Source organism: Salvelinus sp. IW2-2015, linkage group LG15 (assembly GCF_002910315.2).
Source record: "Salvelinus sp. IW2-2015 linkage group LG15, ASM291031v2, whole genome shotgun sequence".
Lineage (NCBI taxonomy): Eukaryota > Metazoa > Chordata > Actinopteri > Salmoniformes > Salmonidae > Salvelinus > Salvelinus sp. IW2-2015.
The window spans coordinates 28,632,767-28,649,867 of NC_036855.1; positions in this window are offsets into that span (position 1 = coordinate 28,632,767).

The window sequence follows — 17,101 nt, forward strand, 5'->3', positions numbered from 1 at the left end:
GCGAAGGTGAAATAAACACGCTGTACTCTGTGCGTGAATCTACACCTTTTTCTCCCTGAGTATTCATTACAGAATACCTCACCTAAAAACGMAATGGATTCAGCGGAGCTACAGCGGCGCCTAACCCAGCAAGAGGAGCGTATAGAAATCTGCCATCTTCTCCGCCGGCCTATCCCTACTCCTCCGATGCCAGGTATCGTAACCCATAGCCTTCCTTCATTCATATCCATGCCTGGAAAATATGACGGTTCACCTGGGAAATGTCAGAGATTTCTGATGCAATGCAGCAAATACATTGAGCACAGCCCCACTAACTTCGCCACTGACAAGAGCAGGCTGGATTTTGTTCTCTACTCACAGGCAAAGCCCTGGATTGGGCCACCGCCATATGGACTGCCAACAGCACAGAAGCACAGTCCGGGTCTTTTGGCTGGTAAGGGCAGCGGCAGTAGAATTGAAGTTCCGAATGAACCGGCGAAAGTAGTTGGAGAGCCCAATGAAACGTTGGAGTTCCTTAACGTTGGTGGGTTTGGGCCAGTTACTGATGGCGGTGACTTTGTTCTCATTCATGCTGACCGCTCCAGGTGTCAGTACGAAACCGAGGAAGTTTACCGAGGTTACATGGAAAGTGGTCTTTTCAGTCTTCACATAAAAGGTTATGGTCAAGGAGCCATTGAAGAACCTTTTGCACATGCTATAGGTGTTCTTTCAGGGAGTGGGAGTAAATCAGGATGTCAATGTAGACGATGAGAAAGCAGTGGATCATATCCAGGAAAACCTTGTTCATAAAGGATTGGAAGACGGTGGGGAATTAGTAAGGCCGTAGGGCATCACCTGGTATTCGTAGTGCCCTCGTGCAGTGATAAAGTCTGTCTTCCATTCGTCGCCTTCACGTAAACGGACAATGTTAAATGCACTTCGCAGGTCCAGTTTTGTATAGATGTTGGCGCGGCCCACTTGTTCAAGGGTCGCTGGGATCAGAGATAGAGGGAAAAGGTTCTTGACCGTGACGTCATTCAGGGAATGGTAATCAATACATGGACGGAGACCACCGTCCTTTTTTCCAACGAAGTAGCTGGAAGCAGCCGGGGAAGAAGGACGAATGAAACCATTTGAGTGATTCATCTATGTACAGTTGAAGTCGGGAGTTTATATACACTTAGGTTGGAGTCATTAAAACTCGTTTTTCAACCACTCCACAAATWTCTTGTTAACAAACTATAATTTTGGCAAGTCGGTTAGGACAAGTAATTTTTCCAACAATTGTTTACATACATATTATTTCACTGCATCACAATTCCAGTGGGTCAGAAGTTTACATGCACTAAATTAACTGTGCCTTCAAACAACAAAATTCCAGAAAATGATGTCATGGCTTTAGAAGCCTCTGATAGGCTAATTGACATCATTTGAAGGTGTACCTGTGGATGTATTTCAAGGCCTACCTTCAAACTCAGTGCCTCTTTGCTTGACATCATGGGAAAATCAAAAGAAATCACCCAAGACCTCAGATAAAAAAAATTGTAGACCTCCACAAGTCTGGTTCAATGTTGGGAGCAATTTCCAAACGCCTGAAGGTACCCCGTTCATCTGTACAAACAATAGTACGCAAGTATAAACACCATGGAACCACGCAGCCGTCATATCGCTCAGGAAGGAGACGCGCTCTGTCTCCTAGACATGAACGTACTGTGGTGCAAAAAGTGCAAATCAATCCCAGAACAGCAAAGGACCTTGTGAAGATCCTGGAGGAAACCGATACAGAAGTATCTATATCCACAGTAAAATGAGTCCTATATRGACAACCTGAAAGGCCGCTCAGCAAGGAAAAATCCACTGCGCCAAAACCACCATAAAAAAGCCAGACTACGGTTTGCAACTGCACATGGGGACAAAGCTCTTACTTTTTGGAGAAATGTCCTCTGGTCTGATGAAACAAAAGTAAAACTGTTTGGCCATAATGACCATCATTATGTTTGGAGGAAAAAGGGGGAGGCTTGTAAGCCGAAGAACACCATCCCAACCGTGAAGCACGGGGGTGGCAGCATCATGTTGTGGGGGAACTTTGCTGCAGGAGGGACTGCTGCACTTCAAACTAGATGGCATCATGAGGAAGGACAATTATGTGGATATATTGAAGCAACATCTCAAGACAGTCATGAAGTTAAGCTTGGTCGCAAATGGGTCTTCCAAATGGACAATGACCCCAAGCATACTTCCAAAGTTGTGGCAAAATGGCTTAAGGACAACAAAGTCAAGGTATTGGAGTGACCATCACAAAGCCCTGACCTCAATCCTATAGAAATGTGTGGACAGAACTGAAAAAGCGTGTGCGAGCAAGGAGGCCTACAAACCTGACTCAGTTACACCAGCTCTGGAGGAATGGGCCAAAATTCACCCAACTTATTGTGGGAAGCTTGTGGAAGGCTACCCGACACGTTTGACCCAAGTTAAACAATTTAAAGGCAATGCTACCAAATACTAATTGAGGGTATGTAAACTTCTGCCCCACTGGGATTGTGATTAAAGAAATAAAAGCTGAAATAAATCATTCTCTCTATTATTATTCTGAAATGTCACATTCTTAAAATAAAGTGGTGATCCTAACAGACCTAAAACAGTAATTTTTACTGGGATTAAATGTCAGGAATTGTGAAATTGAATTAAATTAAATTAATTTGGCTAAGGTGTATGTAAACTTCCGACTTCAACTGTATCAGCGGGGCCAAGAGGTTAAACTCCAGACAAGCCCGCTTGGCTCTCTTCACATGCTTCCATTTTCATGTTACTTATATCCCTGGAAAGAAATGTAAAAGATGACGCTCTCTCGCTGCAGATTGACCTTCCGACCAGTAACTCAGACCCTACACCATTCTTCAAACTTCAACCTTTGCCAATTTCTCACAGACCCTGGTCCCACATAGCTGTTGACTTCATCTTAGACCTTCCTGACTCCTCTGGTAACAACACCATCCTTGTCATAGGAGACCGTTTTTCAAAAATGTGTCTGGTTCCTCTTCCTCATTTACCTAATGCCATTGCATTGGCTGAGTGTTCCAGCAGGTGTTCTGTCTGTATGGGATTCCGGAGGACATCGTCTCTGACCGCGGGCCCCAGTTTGTCTCCCGGATGTGGCAAGCCTTCTGTGACCAACTGGGGGTCGCCCACAGCCTCTCCTCCGGGTACCATCCCCAGAACAACAGCCAGACGGAATGCCTAAACTAAGAAATGTTGAAGTACCTCCGCCAACAATGTTCTGCCTCTCCACATGACTGGAGGTGGTATACGGCCTGGGTCGACCTGGGTCGAATACGCTCAGAACTCACTCATGCATTCATCCCTCCGCCTTACTCCGTTTCAGTGTGTACCTGGTTACCAACCCCCCCCCCCCCCCCCCATGTCTCCCTGGGAGGCGGCGCCTGGTGCTGTCGACGACTGGTTTCGGCGTAGTGAGCGGGTATGGGAGACTGCTCACCGGCATCTGCAGGGAGCCTCTAATACCCAGAAACGCTTTGCCGACAGACGCCGCCGACCTACGCCACTCTTTCACTCCAGACAGCGCGTGTGGTTCTCTACCAGAGACATCTGCCTCCCCTGCAAAAAGTTCTGTCCTCGCTTCATTGGTCCCTTCAAGAGAACCCATCGCATCAACCCCGTCACGTACCGCCTCCAGTTACCCCGTCAGTATAAAATCTCCTTGTCCTTCTGTGTCTCTGTTAAAACCAGGCCTCTTCATTCTCCAGTCTCAACCTGCAGTGCGCCCCCGTTGGACGTCGGAGGGGAACCTGCCTACGCCATTCAGGCCATCCTTGATTCCAAACGCCAGAGGTTGCATCCACTATCTAGTGGACTGGGAAGGTTATGGGCATGGAGATCGGTCCTAGGTCCCCGACCAGGACAGCCTCGACCCAGAGATGATTCAGGCATTCCACCGTAACCGTCCCGACCTCCGGGTCGACCCCCGACCAGACCCACTTGACATCAGCCTCGACGCAGAACGTCGGGTCAGTTCAAGAACTTGTCGAACCAGCCTGCCAGACCTCGCCCCCGAGTTAGGCGGCCGCCTCTGCTCCCCCGCCCACTCCACCCTCCGGTGCCGTTGGGTTGTCAGGAGCCTCCCTTGGGGTGTACTGTATTTCCTTAGTCAACCTTGTCGTCTTGAACGTAGCCCTGTCTTTCATTTTTGTTCATTGATTTCACCTGTTAGTTACTCACCTGGTCTCATCAGCTCCTCATTTAGTTAATTCTGTTTGCATTATTGTTCGTTTTGACTCTACTAAGCCTTTTCCTAGCTAGTTTGTGAGAACCAGCTATAGCCTTCAGTGCTAGATTTTCTTCAACTGCCTGTTTGCCAACCTGTGTAAGACCATTGCCTGCCTGTGACCATGATTCCTGCCTTCTGCGGAAATAAACACCTGCCGCGCTCTGCGCATGTATCTGCACCTTCTTCTCCCTGAGTATTCATTACACCAGCAGCCCACTTTACAGTCGTGGCCAAAAGTTTTGAGAATGATACAAATACAAATTTTCACAAAGTCTGCTGCCTCAGTTTGTATGATGGCAATTTGCATATACTCCAGAATGTTATGAAGAGTGATCAGATTAATTGCAAAGTCCCTCTTTGCCATGCAAATGAACTGAATCCCCCCAAAACATTTCCACTGCATTTCAGCCCTGCCACAAGGACCAGCTGACATAATGTCAGTGATTCTCTCGTTAACACAGGTGTGAGTGTTGACGAGGACAAGGCTGGAGATCACTCTGTCATGCTGATTGAGTTCGAATAACAGACTGGAAGCTTCAAAAGGAGGGTGGTGCTTGGAATCATTGTTCTTCCTCTGTCAACCATGGTTACCTGCAAGGAAACACGTGCCATCATCATTGCTTTGGACAAAAAGGGCTTCACAGGCAAGGATATTGCTGCCAGTAAGATTGCACCTAAATCAACCATTTATCGGATCATCAAGAACTTCAAGGAGAGCGGTTCAATTGTTGTGAAGAAGGCTTCAGGGCGCCCAAGAAAGTCCAGCAAGCGCCAGGACCATCTCCTAAAGTTAATTCAGCTGCGGGATCAGGGCACCACCAGTACAGAGCTTGCTCGGGAATGGCAGCAGGCAGGTGTCAGTGCATCTGCACGCACAGTGAGGAGAAGACTTTTGGAGGATGGCCTGGTGTCAAGAAGGGCAGCAGAAGCCACCTCTCTCCAGGAAAAACATCAGGGACAGACTGATATTCTGCAAAAGGTACAGGGATTGGATTGCTGAGGACTGGGGTAAAGTCATTTTCTCTGATGAATTCCCTTTCCAATTGTTTGGGGCATCCGGAAAAAAGCTTGTCCGGAGAAGACAAGGTGAGCGCTACCATCAGTTCTGTGTCATGCCAACAGTAAAGCATCCTGAGACCATGTGTGGGCTTGCTTCTCAGCCAAGGGAGTAGGCTCACTCGCAATTTTGCCTAAGAACACAGCCATGAATAAAGAATGGTACCGACACATCCTCCGAGAGCAACCTCTCCCAACCATCCAGGAACAGTTTGGTGACGAACAATGCCTTTTCCAACATGATGGAGCACCTTGCCATAAGGCAAAAGTGATAACTAAGTGGCTCGGGGAACAAAACATCGATATTTTGGGTCCATGTCCAGGAAACTCCCCAGACCTTAATCCCATTGAGATCTTGTGGTCAATCCTCAAGAGGCGGGAGGACAAACAAAACCCCACAAATGCTGACAAACTCCAAGCATTGATTATGAGAGAATGGGCTGCCATCAGTCAGGATGTGGCCCAGAAGTTAATTGACAGCATGCCAGGGCGGATTGCAGAGGTCTTGAAAAAGAAGTGTCAACCCTGCAAATATTAACTCTTTGCATCAACTTCATGTAATTGTCAATAAAAGCCTTTGACACTTATGAACCTGTTATGGCTAGGGGTTCCGCTAGCGGAACGTTTCGACAACATCCGGTGAAATTGCAGAGTGCGAAATTCCCCCAAAATTATTAGAAATATTTCACTTTCATACATTCACAGGTGCAATACACCAAATTAAAGCTTAACTTCTTGTTAATCTAGCCACCGTGTCAAAAGGCTTTACGGTGAAAGCAAACCATGCGATTATCTGAGGACAGCACCCCATCAAACAAACACATGACAATGATATTTCAACCTGCCAGGCGCGACACAACACAGAAATAACGATATAATTCATGCCTTACCTTTGAAGAGCTTCTTCTGTTGGCACTCCAATATCTCCCATAAACATCACAAATAGTCCTTTTGTTCGATTAATTACGTCGTTATATCTCAAATGTGCATTTATTTGGCGCGTTTGATTCAGAAAAACACCGGTGCCAACTCGCCCAACATGACTACAAAATATCTAATAAGTTACCTGTAAACTTTGTCCAAACATTTCAAACAACATTCCTAATGCAACTTTAGATATTTTAAAATGTAAATAATCGATTAAATTTAAGACAGTATAAACTGTGTTCAATACCGGACGAAAACAAAGTGAACCACGTTCCAGGTCGCGTGCACCAAAACATTAGAGTGCACCTGGAGTGACACATGAAATAACAGGGCTACTTGATTTCTCAAAGGAAAAACATCAAACAATTTCTAAAGACTGACATCTAGTGGAAGCCATACGAACTGCAACCAAATGCCTCAGAAATCTAGATTCAAATAGAAAACCAATTGAAAACAGAGTCACCTCAACAACAAAAAAATCCTGGATGGTTTGTCCTCGGGGTCTCGCCTTCCAAATAAGTTTTGTTATACTCACAGACATAATTTTAACCGTTTTAGAAACTTTAGTGTTTTCTATCCAAATCTACCAATTATATGCATATCCTAGCTTCTGGGCCTGAGTAGCAGGCAGTTTACTTTGGGCACGCTTTTCATCCGGACGTGAAAATACCGCCCCCTAGCCCGAAGAGGATTTATGAAATGCTTGTAATTATACTTCAGTATTCCATAGTAACATCTGACAAAAATATCTAAAGACAATGAAGCAGCAAACTTTGTGGAAATTAATATTTGTCATTCTCAAAACTTTTGGCCACGACTGAATAATTGTTATAACTAGTTACATATCTTTCACCATTTTGAATCAAAGGGTCATCCTTGATGTTGGAAAAAATATGTCAACCCCTAGGCTAATGACTTCTCCAAAAGCTAATTGAAGTCGAGTCGGCTAACCTGGAGTTCAATGAGACGAACTTGGGGATGTTGGTTAGAGCTGCCTTGCCCTACAAAAAAACTCACAATTTGAGTTTGCTATTCACAAGAAGCATTGCCTGATGTGAACCATGCCTCGAACAAAGATCTGACCTAAGATTAAGAATCGTTGACTTGCATAAAGCCAGAAAGGGTTACAAAAGTACCTCTAAAAGCCTTGATGTTTATCAGTCCATGGTAAGACAAATTGTCTATAAATGGAGAAAGTTCAGCACTGTTGCTACTCTCCCTAGGAGTGTCTGTCCTGCAAAGATGACTGCAACAGCACAGCGCAGATTGCTTAATGAGGTTAAGAAACCTATAGTGTCAGCTAAAGACTTACAGAAATCTCTGGAACATGCTAACAGCTCTGTTGACGAGTCTACGATGCATAAAACAAACAAGAATGGTGTTCATGGGAAGACACCACGGAAGAAGCCACTGCTGTCCAAAAGAAAATTGCTCTATGTCTGAAGTTTGCAAAAGTGCACCTGGATGCTCCACAGCGCTACTGGCAAAATATTCTGTGGACAGATGAAACTAAAGTTGAGTTGTTTGGAAGGAACACAACACTGTGTGGAGAAAAAAAGACCTCATCCCAACTGTAAAGTATGGTGGAGGGAGCATCATGGTTTGGGGATGCTTTGCTGCCTCAGGGCCTGGACAGCTTGCTATCTACGTAAAAATGAATTCCCAAGTTTGTCAAGACATTTTGCAGGAGACTGTTAGGCTATCTGTCCGCCAATTGAAGCTCAACAGAAGATGGGTGATGCAACAGGATAACGACCCAAAACACAGAACTAAATCAGCAACAGAATGGCTTCAACAGAAGAAAATACGCCTTCTGGAGTGGCCCAGTCAGAGTCCTGACCTCAACCCGATTGAGATGCTGTGGCATGACCTCGAGAGCAGTTCACACCAGACATCCCAAGAATATTGCTGAACTGAAACAGTTTTGTCAAGAGGAATGGTCCAATATTCCTCCTGTCCGTTGTGCAGGTCTGACCCGCAACTACAGAAAAGGTTTGGTTGAGGTTATTGCTGCCAAAGGAGGGTGCACCAGTTATTAAATCCAAGGGTTCACATACTTTTCCCACCCTGAACTGGGAATGTTTACACGGGCTGTTCAATAAAGACACAAATGTATAATTGTTTGTGTTAAGCAGACTGTGTTTGTCTATTGTTGTGACCTAGATGAAGATCAGATCAAATTTTATCAATTTATGCAGAAATCCAGGTATCTCCAAAGGGTCACATACTTTTTCTTGTCACTGTACTGTATTCTAGTCAAGGCTCATCCTATATAACTACTACTGTACAAACCTTTTTCTATTCATATATTGTCCATACGGTCTATACACACCATCATATATACTACACATTTATATTCTGGACTCTTAACTCCTTAACATTTTTGGGATTTGTGTGTAATGTTTTGTATTGTTTGGTATTACTGCACTGTTGGAGCTAGAAATAGAAGCATTTCGCTGCACCTGCGATAACATCTGCAAAATATGTGTATGTGACCAATTAATTTGATTTGGAGAATAGTGCTTTTGTCCTAGGTCAGGGATTTCAGTTGTCTCCTCTAATCAGATTCAGACCTGAAAGGGAAACCAGTTGAGTTTAATCTCTCGCAGTCCTCTGGACATCAAGGCTCGTATTTGAGTACCCCTGGTTTGGGTGCATCATCGTGCAAGGTCTCTGAAAGACCCATCGGTTTAGTGAGAAAGCCTGCCACCTTGTGTGCGTATCTGGAGGAAACCTCAATTGAACCAGGGTGAGTAGTTGCCGGTGGTATCCTTATGTTATTCCAATCACACAAAAGCACCTGTACTGTATGTGTGTGTATTTGTACTCAAATGCATTTGTGGGTTTGTGTGTGTGTGTGTGTGTGTGTGCACGAGTACGACCCTACCTCACACAGGAAGCGACACAGGTCTTGATCCAGGCATCTCCCGTCTGGACTACTGCAACTCACTGTTGGCTGGGCTCCCCGCTTGTGCCATCAAACCCCTGCAACTTATCCATAAAGCAGCAGCTCGCCTGGTTTTCAACCTTCCCAAGTTCTCTCATCACCCTGCTCCTCTGCACACTCCACTGGCTTCCAGTCGAATCTTGCATCCACTACAAGACCATGGTGCTTACCTACGGAACAGCCCCTCCCTACCTTCATGTAATGCTCAAACCCTACACCCTGACCCGAGCACTCCGTTCTGCCACCTCAGGTATCATGGCCCTCTCACCCTTACGGGAGGGCAGCTCCCGCTCAGGCCAGTCCAAGCTCTTCTCTTTCCTGGCACCCCAATGGTGAAACCAGCTTCCCTCTGAAGCTAGGACAGCAGAGTCCCTGCCTATCTTCCGAAAACATCTGAAACCCTACCTCTTCAAACAGTATCTTAAAAAATCCTCCTCCCCACCTCGAGCCCCCCACCCCATATTTTCCTACTTCACCGCCATCTGTCTGTAACTGCTTACAGTCATTTGTTTACAAGTGTGTGTGTGTGTGTGTGTGTGCGAGCTTGTGTGTGTGTGTGTGTGTACTTAACTGCTTAGATTGTTGCGTAGAGCAAAGACAAACCTAATAATTTCAGACAGTAAATCTGAATCTGATTCACTGATTTATTCATAGTTCTTCGTACTAACTGTCATTAATTTAAAAAAATAACTCTCCTGCTGTCCCTTTCCTTGACCCAAACACGGCGTGTGTGTGTGAGAGAGAGAGCGAAACATATCATCCATCCTTAAGCGCTTAAACAACCACAACAAGGAAGAAAAAMGTGCTAAGTAATAAGAATACAAGTTGTCCTTTTTCGTTTTGTGTATTCCTTATTGTCTTACGTCGGATAGCGCGATGGACGTCTGCACTTATAGGACCTAAACAGAAAATGAAGCAGTCTCTCCTCATATAGGTAGGCTAGTCTCCTCATGGGAGCGAGGGGGAGATTTTAGGGTTAGGGGAAGAAGGGGTTTGTGAGACAAAATAAAATGCATCAAGTAATGATACCTCACAGGGAAGCATCAGGGAAATGCTCTGATGTAAGGGAGCCACAGTGAGAAACCTTGTTGATGATGCTGTTGGTGCAGCAGTAGCCTCTAGGTTAGAGAGGCGGGCCAGTAACTGGAGGGTATTGTGTGTGTGTATATAAATATTTTATTGTGTTGTACCCTGATTGTTAGTTATGCAGTCAAGATATTTTAGATGGCCTTTAAGTTAGAGAGGTATATCAGGTACTTGTCTTCATGATGCTCTTAGGCTTGGTCAGAAATATGTCTTTCTTTTAACATTAGATTACATTGACGGAGGAGACCTGATCCCCCAGAGCACCCAGTGTCACAGGAAGGCCAAGAAGATCATCAAGGACCCCAACCACCCGAGCCCCGGCCTTTTCACTCCGCTACCATCTATTAGGAGGAGACAGTGCAGGTGCATCAAAGTTGAGACTGAGAGACTGATAAACAGCTTCTATCGCCAGGCCATCAGACTGTTAAATAGTCACCACTAGCCGGCCTCAGCTCAGTACCTTGCCCTGAACCTCAGACACTGTCACTAACCGGCTACTACCTGGTACTCTACCCTGCACCTTATAGACCGCTGCCCTATGTACAGGGCCTTCATAAAGTATTCGTACACCTTGACTTATTCCACATGTTGTTGTGTTACAGCCTGAATTCAAAATGCATTTTTTTTTTCACCCAACATTAATCAAATCAAATCAAATTAACGATGAAGTGAAAACATGCTTTTTAAAATTTTTGCAAATGTATTGAATATGAAATGGAGAAATATCTCACAAGTATTCACACACCCTGAGTCTTTCTGCGTAAGTCTAAGAACTCTTCAAACCTGGATTGTGCAACGTTTGCCCATTTTATTATTTTCAAAATTCTTCAAGCTCTGTCAAATTGTTTGTTGACCATTGCTAGACAACCATTTTCAGGTCTAGCCATAGTAACTTGGGCACTCAGGAACATTCCCTGTCTTCTTGGTAAGCAACTCCAGTGTAGATTTGACCTTCTGTTTTAAGTTATTGTCCTGTTGAAAGGTGAATTAATCTCCCAGTGCCTGTTGGAAAGCAGACTGAACCAGGTTTTCCTCTAGGATTTTGCCTGTGCTTAGATAATTTTTTTATCCAGTCCTTAACTATTACAAGTATACCCATAATTGGATCTGCCCGAAACATATCAATTTGTATTCAGGACAAAAAAAATTATTGCTTTGCCACATTTTTTGCAGTATTAATTTAGTGCCTTGTTGCAAACAGGATGTATGATTTGGAATATCTTTTGTCTGTACAGGGTTCATTCTTTTCACTGTCAATTTATTTTAAATTTAACCTTTATTTAACTAGGCGAGTTGATTACGAACAAATTCTTATTTACAATGACGGCCTACTGGAGAACAGTGGGTTAACTGCCTTGTTCAGTGGTAGAACAACAGATTTGCACCTTGTCAGCTCGGGGATTTGATCCAACAACCTTTCGATTACTGGCCCAATGCTCTAACCACTGGGCTACCTGCCACCCCAGGTTAGTATTGTGGTACTAATTAGTACTCCTTAGGCTTTGCCATAACAAAGGCGTTGAATGCTTATTGTCTCAAGACATTTCAGCTTTTAATGTTTAATTCGAAAAAATGAAAAACATAATTCCACTTTGACATTATGGCATATTGTACTTGTATTTATTAGGGATCCCCACTGTGTGTAGGCCAGTGACAAAAAGTAAAAGGGTGTGAATACTTTCTGAAGACACTGTAGGTATAGATGGCATTTGAATTACTGTTAAGGTGCTATTTGGGTTGTTCATTGGATTTGTTCCGACATTTATTGATTTCTTGTTTTTTAATTTGATCATTTGTGTAGCCTACCTGTTTGACGATCAAATGAAAGTTTATTGTCAATCAGCACTCCTAGTCACTTCGATGAATACATCCCAAGGGTTAAAATCCCAAGTCTGCCATTTCTTGTCCTCATGCCATGTCTAACTTCTCAGATCTCCCCCTCTCTATTTCCTACTTTCTAAATAAATGTCAAAAAGGAATGATTAATCTCCTTCTTAAGAGATAAGACTGATTTAAGGGAGGACTGGTCCTAGAGTGCCATCCACTGTATATCTAAATATTATCGGAATAATACTAAACCTTGGTGTTCTTCAAAGCTATCACTAGAGGACGCCGTTACATCAAAAATCAGTTATTCACACAGGCAGGCGATCACCGTGCCTCATATGAAGAGAAATTATAGATAAAACATATCAGTGCTCATCGGCCATTGGACATAAACATTACACAATAAGTTGGAAATCGCAAATTCAACAATTTGTGGTTTGGAAGGAATCAGTGGCTAACCTGCTATTCAGTGGAGTGGGTGTGTGGTCCAAAGTCTGGGTTTAAGGGTCTATTTTCCAAGCTTAAAAGAATAAACATTCAAACATAAACAAGGGACATAAAAGGCTGAATACATTGGCCATGCTGTTAATCCAGTAAAGGTACGATACATGGATAAGAGAGTAGCAGCAGAGTAAAAATGGGGGTGGGGACAATGCAAATAGTTCGGGTAGCCATTTGATTAACTGTTCAAGAGTCTTATGGCTTGGGGGTAGAAGCTGTTAAGAAGCCTTTTGACATAGACTTGGCGCCCCGGTACCGCTTGCCGTGCGGTAGCAGAGAGAACAGTCTATGACTAGGGTGGCTGGAGTCTATGGCAATTTTTTGTGCCTTCCTCTGACACAGCCTGGTATAGAGGTCCTGGATGGTAGGAAGCTTGGCCCCAGTGATGTATTGGGCAGTACGCACTACCCTCTGTAGTGGCTTGCGGTCGGAGGCTGAGCAGTTGCCATACCAGGCAGTGATGCAACCAGTCAGGATGCTCTCGATTGTGCAGCTGTATAACTTTTTGAGGATCTGAGGACCCATGACAAATCTTTTCAGTCTCCTGAGGGGGAAAAGGCATTGTCGTGCCCTCTTCYCGACTGTCTTGGTGTGTTCGGATCATAACAGTTTGGAATTTGAAGCTCTTGACCTGCTCCACTACAGCCCTGTCGACGTGAATGGGGGCGTGTTCAGCCCTCCTTTTCCTGTAGTCCACGATCTGCTCCTTTTGTCTTGCTTATGTTGAGGGAGAGGTGGTTGTCTCTGATCTCCTCTGTATAGGCCATCTCATCTTTTTCTGTGATCAGGCCTACCACTGTTGTGTCGTCAGTAAACTTAATGACGGTGTTGGAGTCGTGCCTGGCCACTCAGTCGTGGGTGAACAGGTAGTACAGGAGGGGACTAAGCAAGCACCCCTGAGGGGCCCCAGTGTTGAGGATCAGCGTGGCAGATGTGTTGTTCCCTACCCTTACCACCTGTTCTTTAAAAGTGCTTTCCTCACCATCTTATTAAATAAGCATGCCCCTTTCAAAAAATGTAGAACTAAGAACAGATATAGCCCTTGGGTCACTCCAGACTTGACTGCCCTTGACCAGCAAAAAAACACCCTGTGGCGTACAGCACTAGCTTCGAATAGTCCCCACGATATGCAACTTTTCAGGGAAGTCAGGACCCAATACACACAGTCAGTTAGGAAAACAAAGGCTAGCTTTTTCAAACAGAAATTTGCATCCTGCAGCACTAACTCCAAAAAGTTTTGGGACACGGTAAAGTCCATGGATAATAAGAGTACCTCRTGACTAGGAGTGGTGACTAGGTAACACCGTCACCACTGATAAATCCATGATAATCGAGAATTTCAATAAGCATTTCTCTATGGCTGGCCATGCTTTCCACCTGGCTACCCCAACCCCGGTCAACAGCTCTGCACCCCCCGCAGCAACTGGCCTAAGCCCCCCCCCTGCTTCTCCTTCACTCAAATCCAGACAGCTGATGTTCTGAAAGAGCTGCAAAATCTGGATACCTACAAATCAGCAGGGCTAGACAATCTGGACCCTCTCTTCCTAAAATTTTACGCCGCTATTGTTGCAACCTCTATTACTAGTCTGTTCAACCTCTCTTTCGTATCGTCTGAGATTCCTAAAAATTGGAAAGCSGCCCTCTTCAAAGGGGGAGACACTCTTGACCCAAACTGTTACAGACCTATAACCATCCTGCCCTGCCTTTCTAAAGTCTCTTGTAAGCCAAGTGAACAAACAGATCACCGACCATTTCGAATCCCACCGTACCTTCTCCACTATGCAATCTGGTTTCCGAGCTGGTCACGGGTGCACCTCAGCCACGCTCAAGGTCCTAAACAATATCATAATCGCCATTGATAAAAGACAGTACTGTGCAGCCATCTTCATCGACCTGGCCAAGGCTTTCGACTCTGTCAATCACCGTATTCTTATCGGCAGACTCAATAGCCTTGGTTTCTCTAATGACTGCCTTGCCTGGTTCACTAACTACTTTTCAGATAGAGTTCAGTGTGTCAAATCGGAGGGCCTGTTGTCCCGACTAGCGTCACTACTCTGGACGGTTCTGACTTAGAATATGTGGACAACTATAAATACATACTGTAGGTGTCTGGCTAGACTGTAAACTCTCCTTCCAGACTCACATTAAGCATCTCCAATCCAAAGTTAAATCTAGAATTGGCTTCCTATTTCGCAACAAAGCYTCCTTCACTCATGCTGCCAAACATACCCCCGTAAAACTGACTATCCTGCCGATCCTTGACTTCGGCGATGTCATTTACAAAATAGCCTCCAACACTCTACTCAGCAAATTGGATGCAATCTATCACAGTGCCATCCGTTTTGTCACCAAAGCCCCATATACTACCCATCACTGCAACCTGTATGCTCTCGTTGGCTGGTCCTCGCTACATATTCGTAGCAAAACCCACTGGCTCCAGGTCATCTATAAGTCTTTGCTAGGTAAAGCTCCGCCTTATTTCAGCTCACTGGTCACCATAGCAGCACCCACCTATAGCACGAGCTCCAGCAAGTATATTTCACTTGTCATCCATAAAGCCAAAACCTTGTTTGGCCGCCTTTCCTTCTAGTTCTCTGCTGCCAATGACTGGAACAAATTGCAAAAATCACTGAAGCTGGAGACTCATATCTCCCTCACTAACTTTAAGCGTCAGCTGTCAGAGCAGCTTACCGATCACTGCAGCTGTACACAGCCCATCTGTAAATAGCCCATCCAACCAACTACCTACCTCATCACCATATTTGTTTTTGTTTTTTTTCTCTTTTGCACACCAGTATTTCTACTTGCACATCCTCATCTGCACATATCACTCCAGTGTAAATTGCTAAATTGTAATTACTTTGCCACTATTGGCCTATTTGTTGCCTTACCTCCTCACTTCATTTGCACACACTTTATACAGATTTTTCTATTGTGTTATTGACTGTATGTTTGTTTATCCCTGTGTTGTTTTTGTCGCACTGCTTTGCTTTATCTTGGCCAGGTCGCAGTTGTAAATGAGAACTTGCTCTCAACTGGCCTACCTGGTTAAATAAAGGTGAAATAATAAAAAATATTTTAAAAATTGTTTAGCTATACAAGTCTTTGGCTTTTATGAATACAAAAACAATTAACATGATTCATACATTTGATAGGTAGCCTTGAGCTATGTGGTGGTCTGGTGAATCACTGTTTTGTTGCAAGACCTGCGAGGGCATGTGTATCGGACCGGAGTTTCTATTTAATGTGCCAATAGAAAAGCTTCAGTAACTACCGCTATTATTCCTCATGTATTTGGATGTCGTTATCTAGGTATAATATCGTAACCCAGAACCAATCCGCTACTTTATTAAGGCTGTCATGACAGGTTGATCTAGGTGTGGAGTCTGTAACCTTAGGGGTGTGTCACCCCTCAGATGGGCCTGCAGTGAAACATGGGAAAATGTACCATCACACCTCAAACACCAGTCCACACTCTTTGATTACATGCATTAAAAATAATTGTAGCCCTGTCCTTACAACACGATTGTTTCAATAAGATAAGCAACGACTCAATCTGGATTGTCATCTCTTAAGAGTAATGTTTACTTTTTTCTTCTAGATAGCCATCTGTTCTGATTTAATTATTGTATCTTCAATTCTACATATGAAACTGTGATTCATTTGATACTTTTGTTGATTCATTTCTAAAGGGGATAAAGTTGGGTTTTCATTTTTTTTAACAGAAGGATGTGGTTTAATCTTTTTCACGAGCTTGATTGGATTCTCCCTCAGTTTCCCCATAAGTGACCATTTCTTCACATTTAACGTTCAAAATCACAAGGACACAACTGCTCATATCATCATATCAACACATAAACATTTTTGGAACAGCCGAAAACCTCCTCCGCTAGGACAGATGCACAGATTACCCTTGTCAAGACCCTTGGATCTCCAGGGACAGGGACTGACTCCTTCACTCCCAACTTTTACTTTGAAGACCCTCCATTGCCCCCTCGCCACATCCCCAAACCTGTCCCTCCTTCACTGCTCTGAACCACACCACCACCAACACCCCCAGAAGAGAAACCAGACAGACACAACAACCCCCCTCTGTCCCTCCTATCAAGGGCACTGTCCCACCTATCAGTGGAATTGCATACCCTCCCTGTTTCCTTAGCGGAAATTGTGATAACTTATTTGGCACCCTGCCTCCCTCCAGCCCTAGCCAACTTCCCCCAACCCTCAGACTCTACACGTGGGGATGGGGACACAGACCAAAGTGGAGGCCTGCTCTGTGTGCCCATAAAAGAAAATGGCATCCCTCCGGTCTATGTTTTCACAGCCTCTAAGGAGCAGCCCAGAGTTTTCATTCTGCCCTCTGCCTCCGGTGGCCAACCACACAGTTCAGCCTCCATCCCGCCCTGTATGCCCATTTTTCTACTTCCTCCAGGACAGAACCCAGACTTGGGGGAGGAGGCAGTAGAGGGACTTCCTGGACCCATCTGTGTATT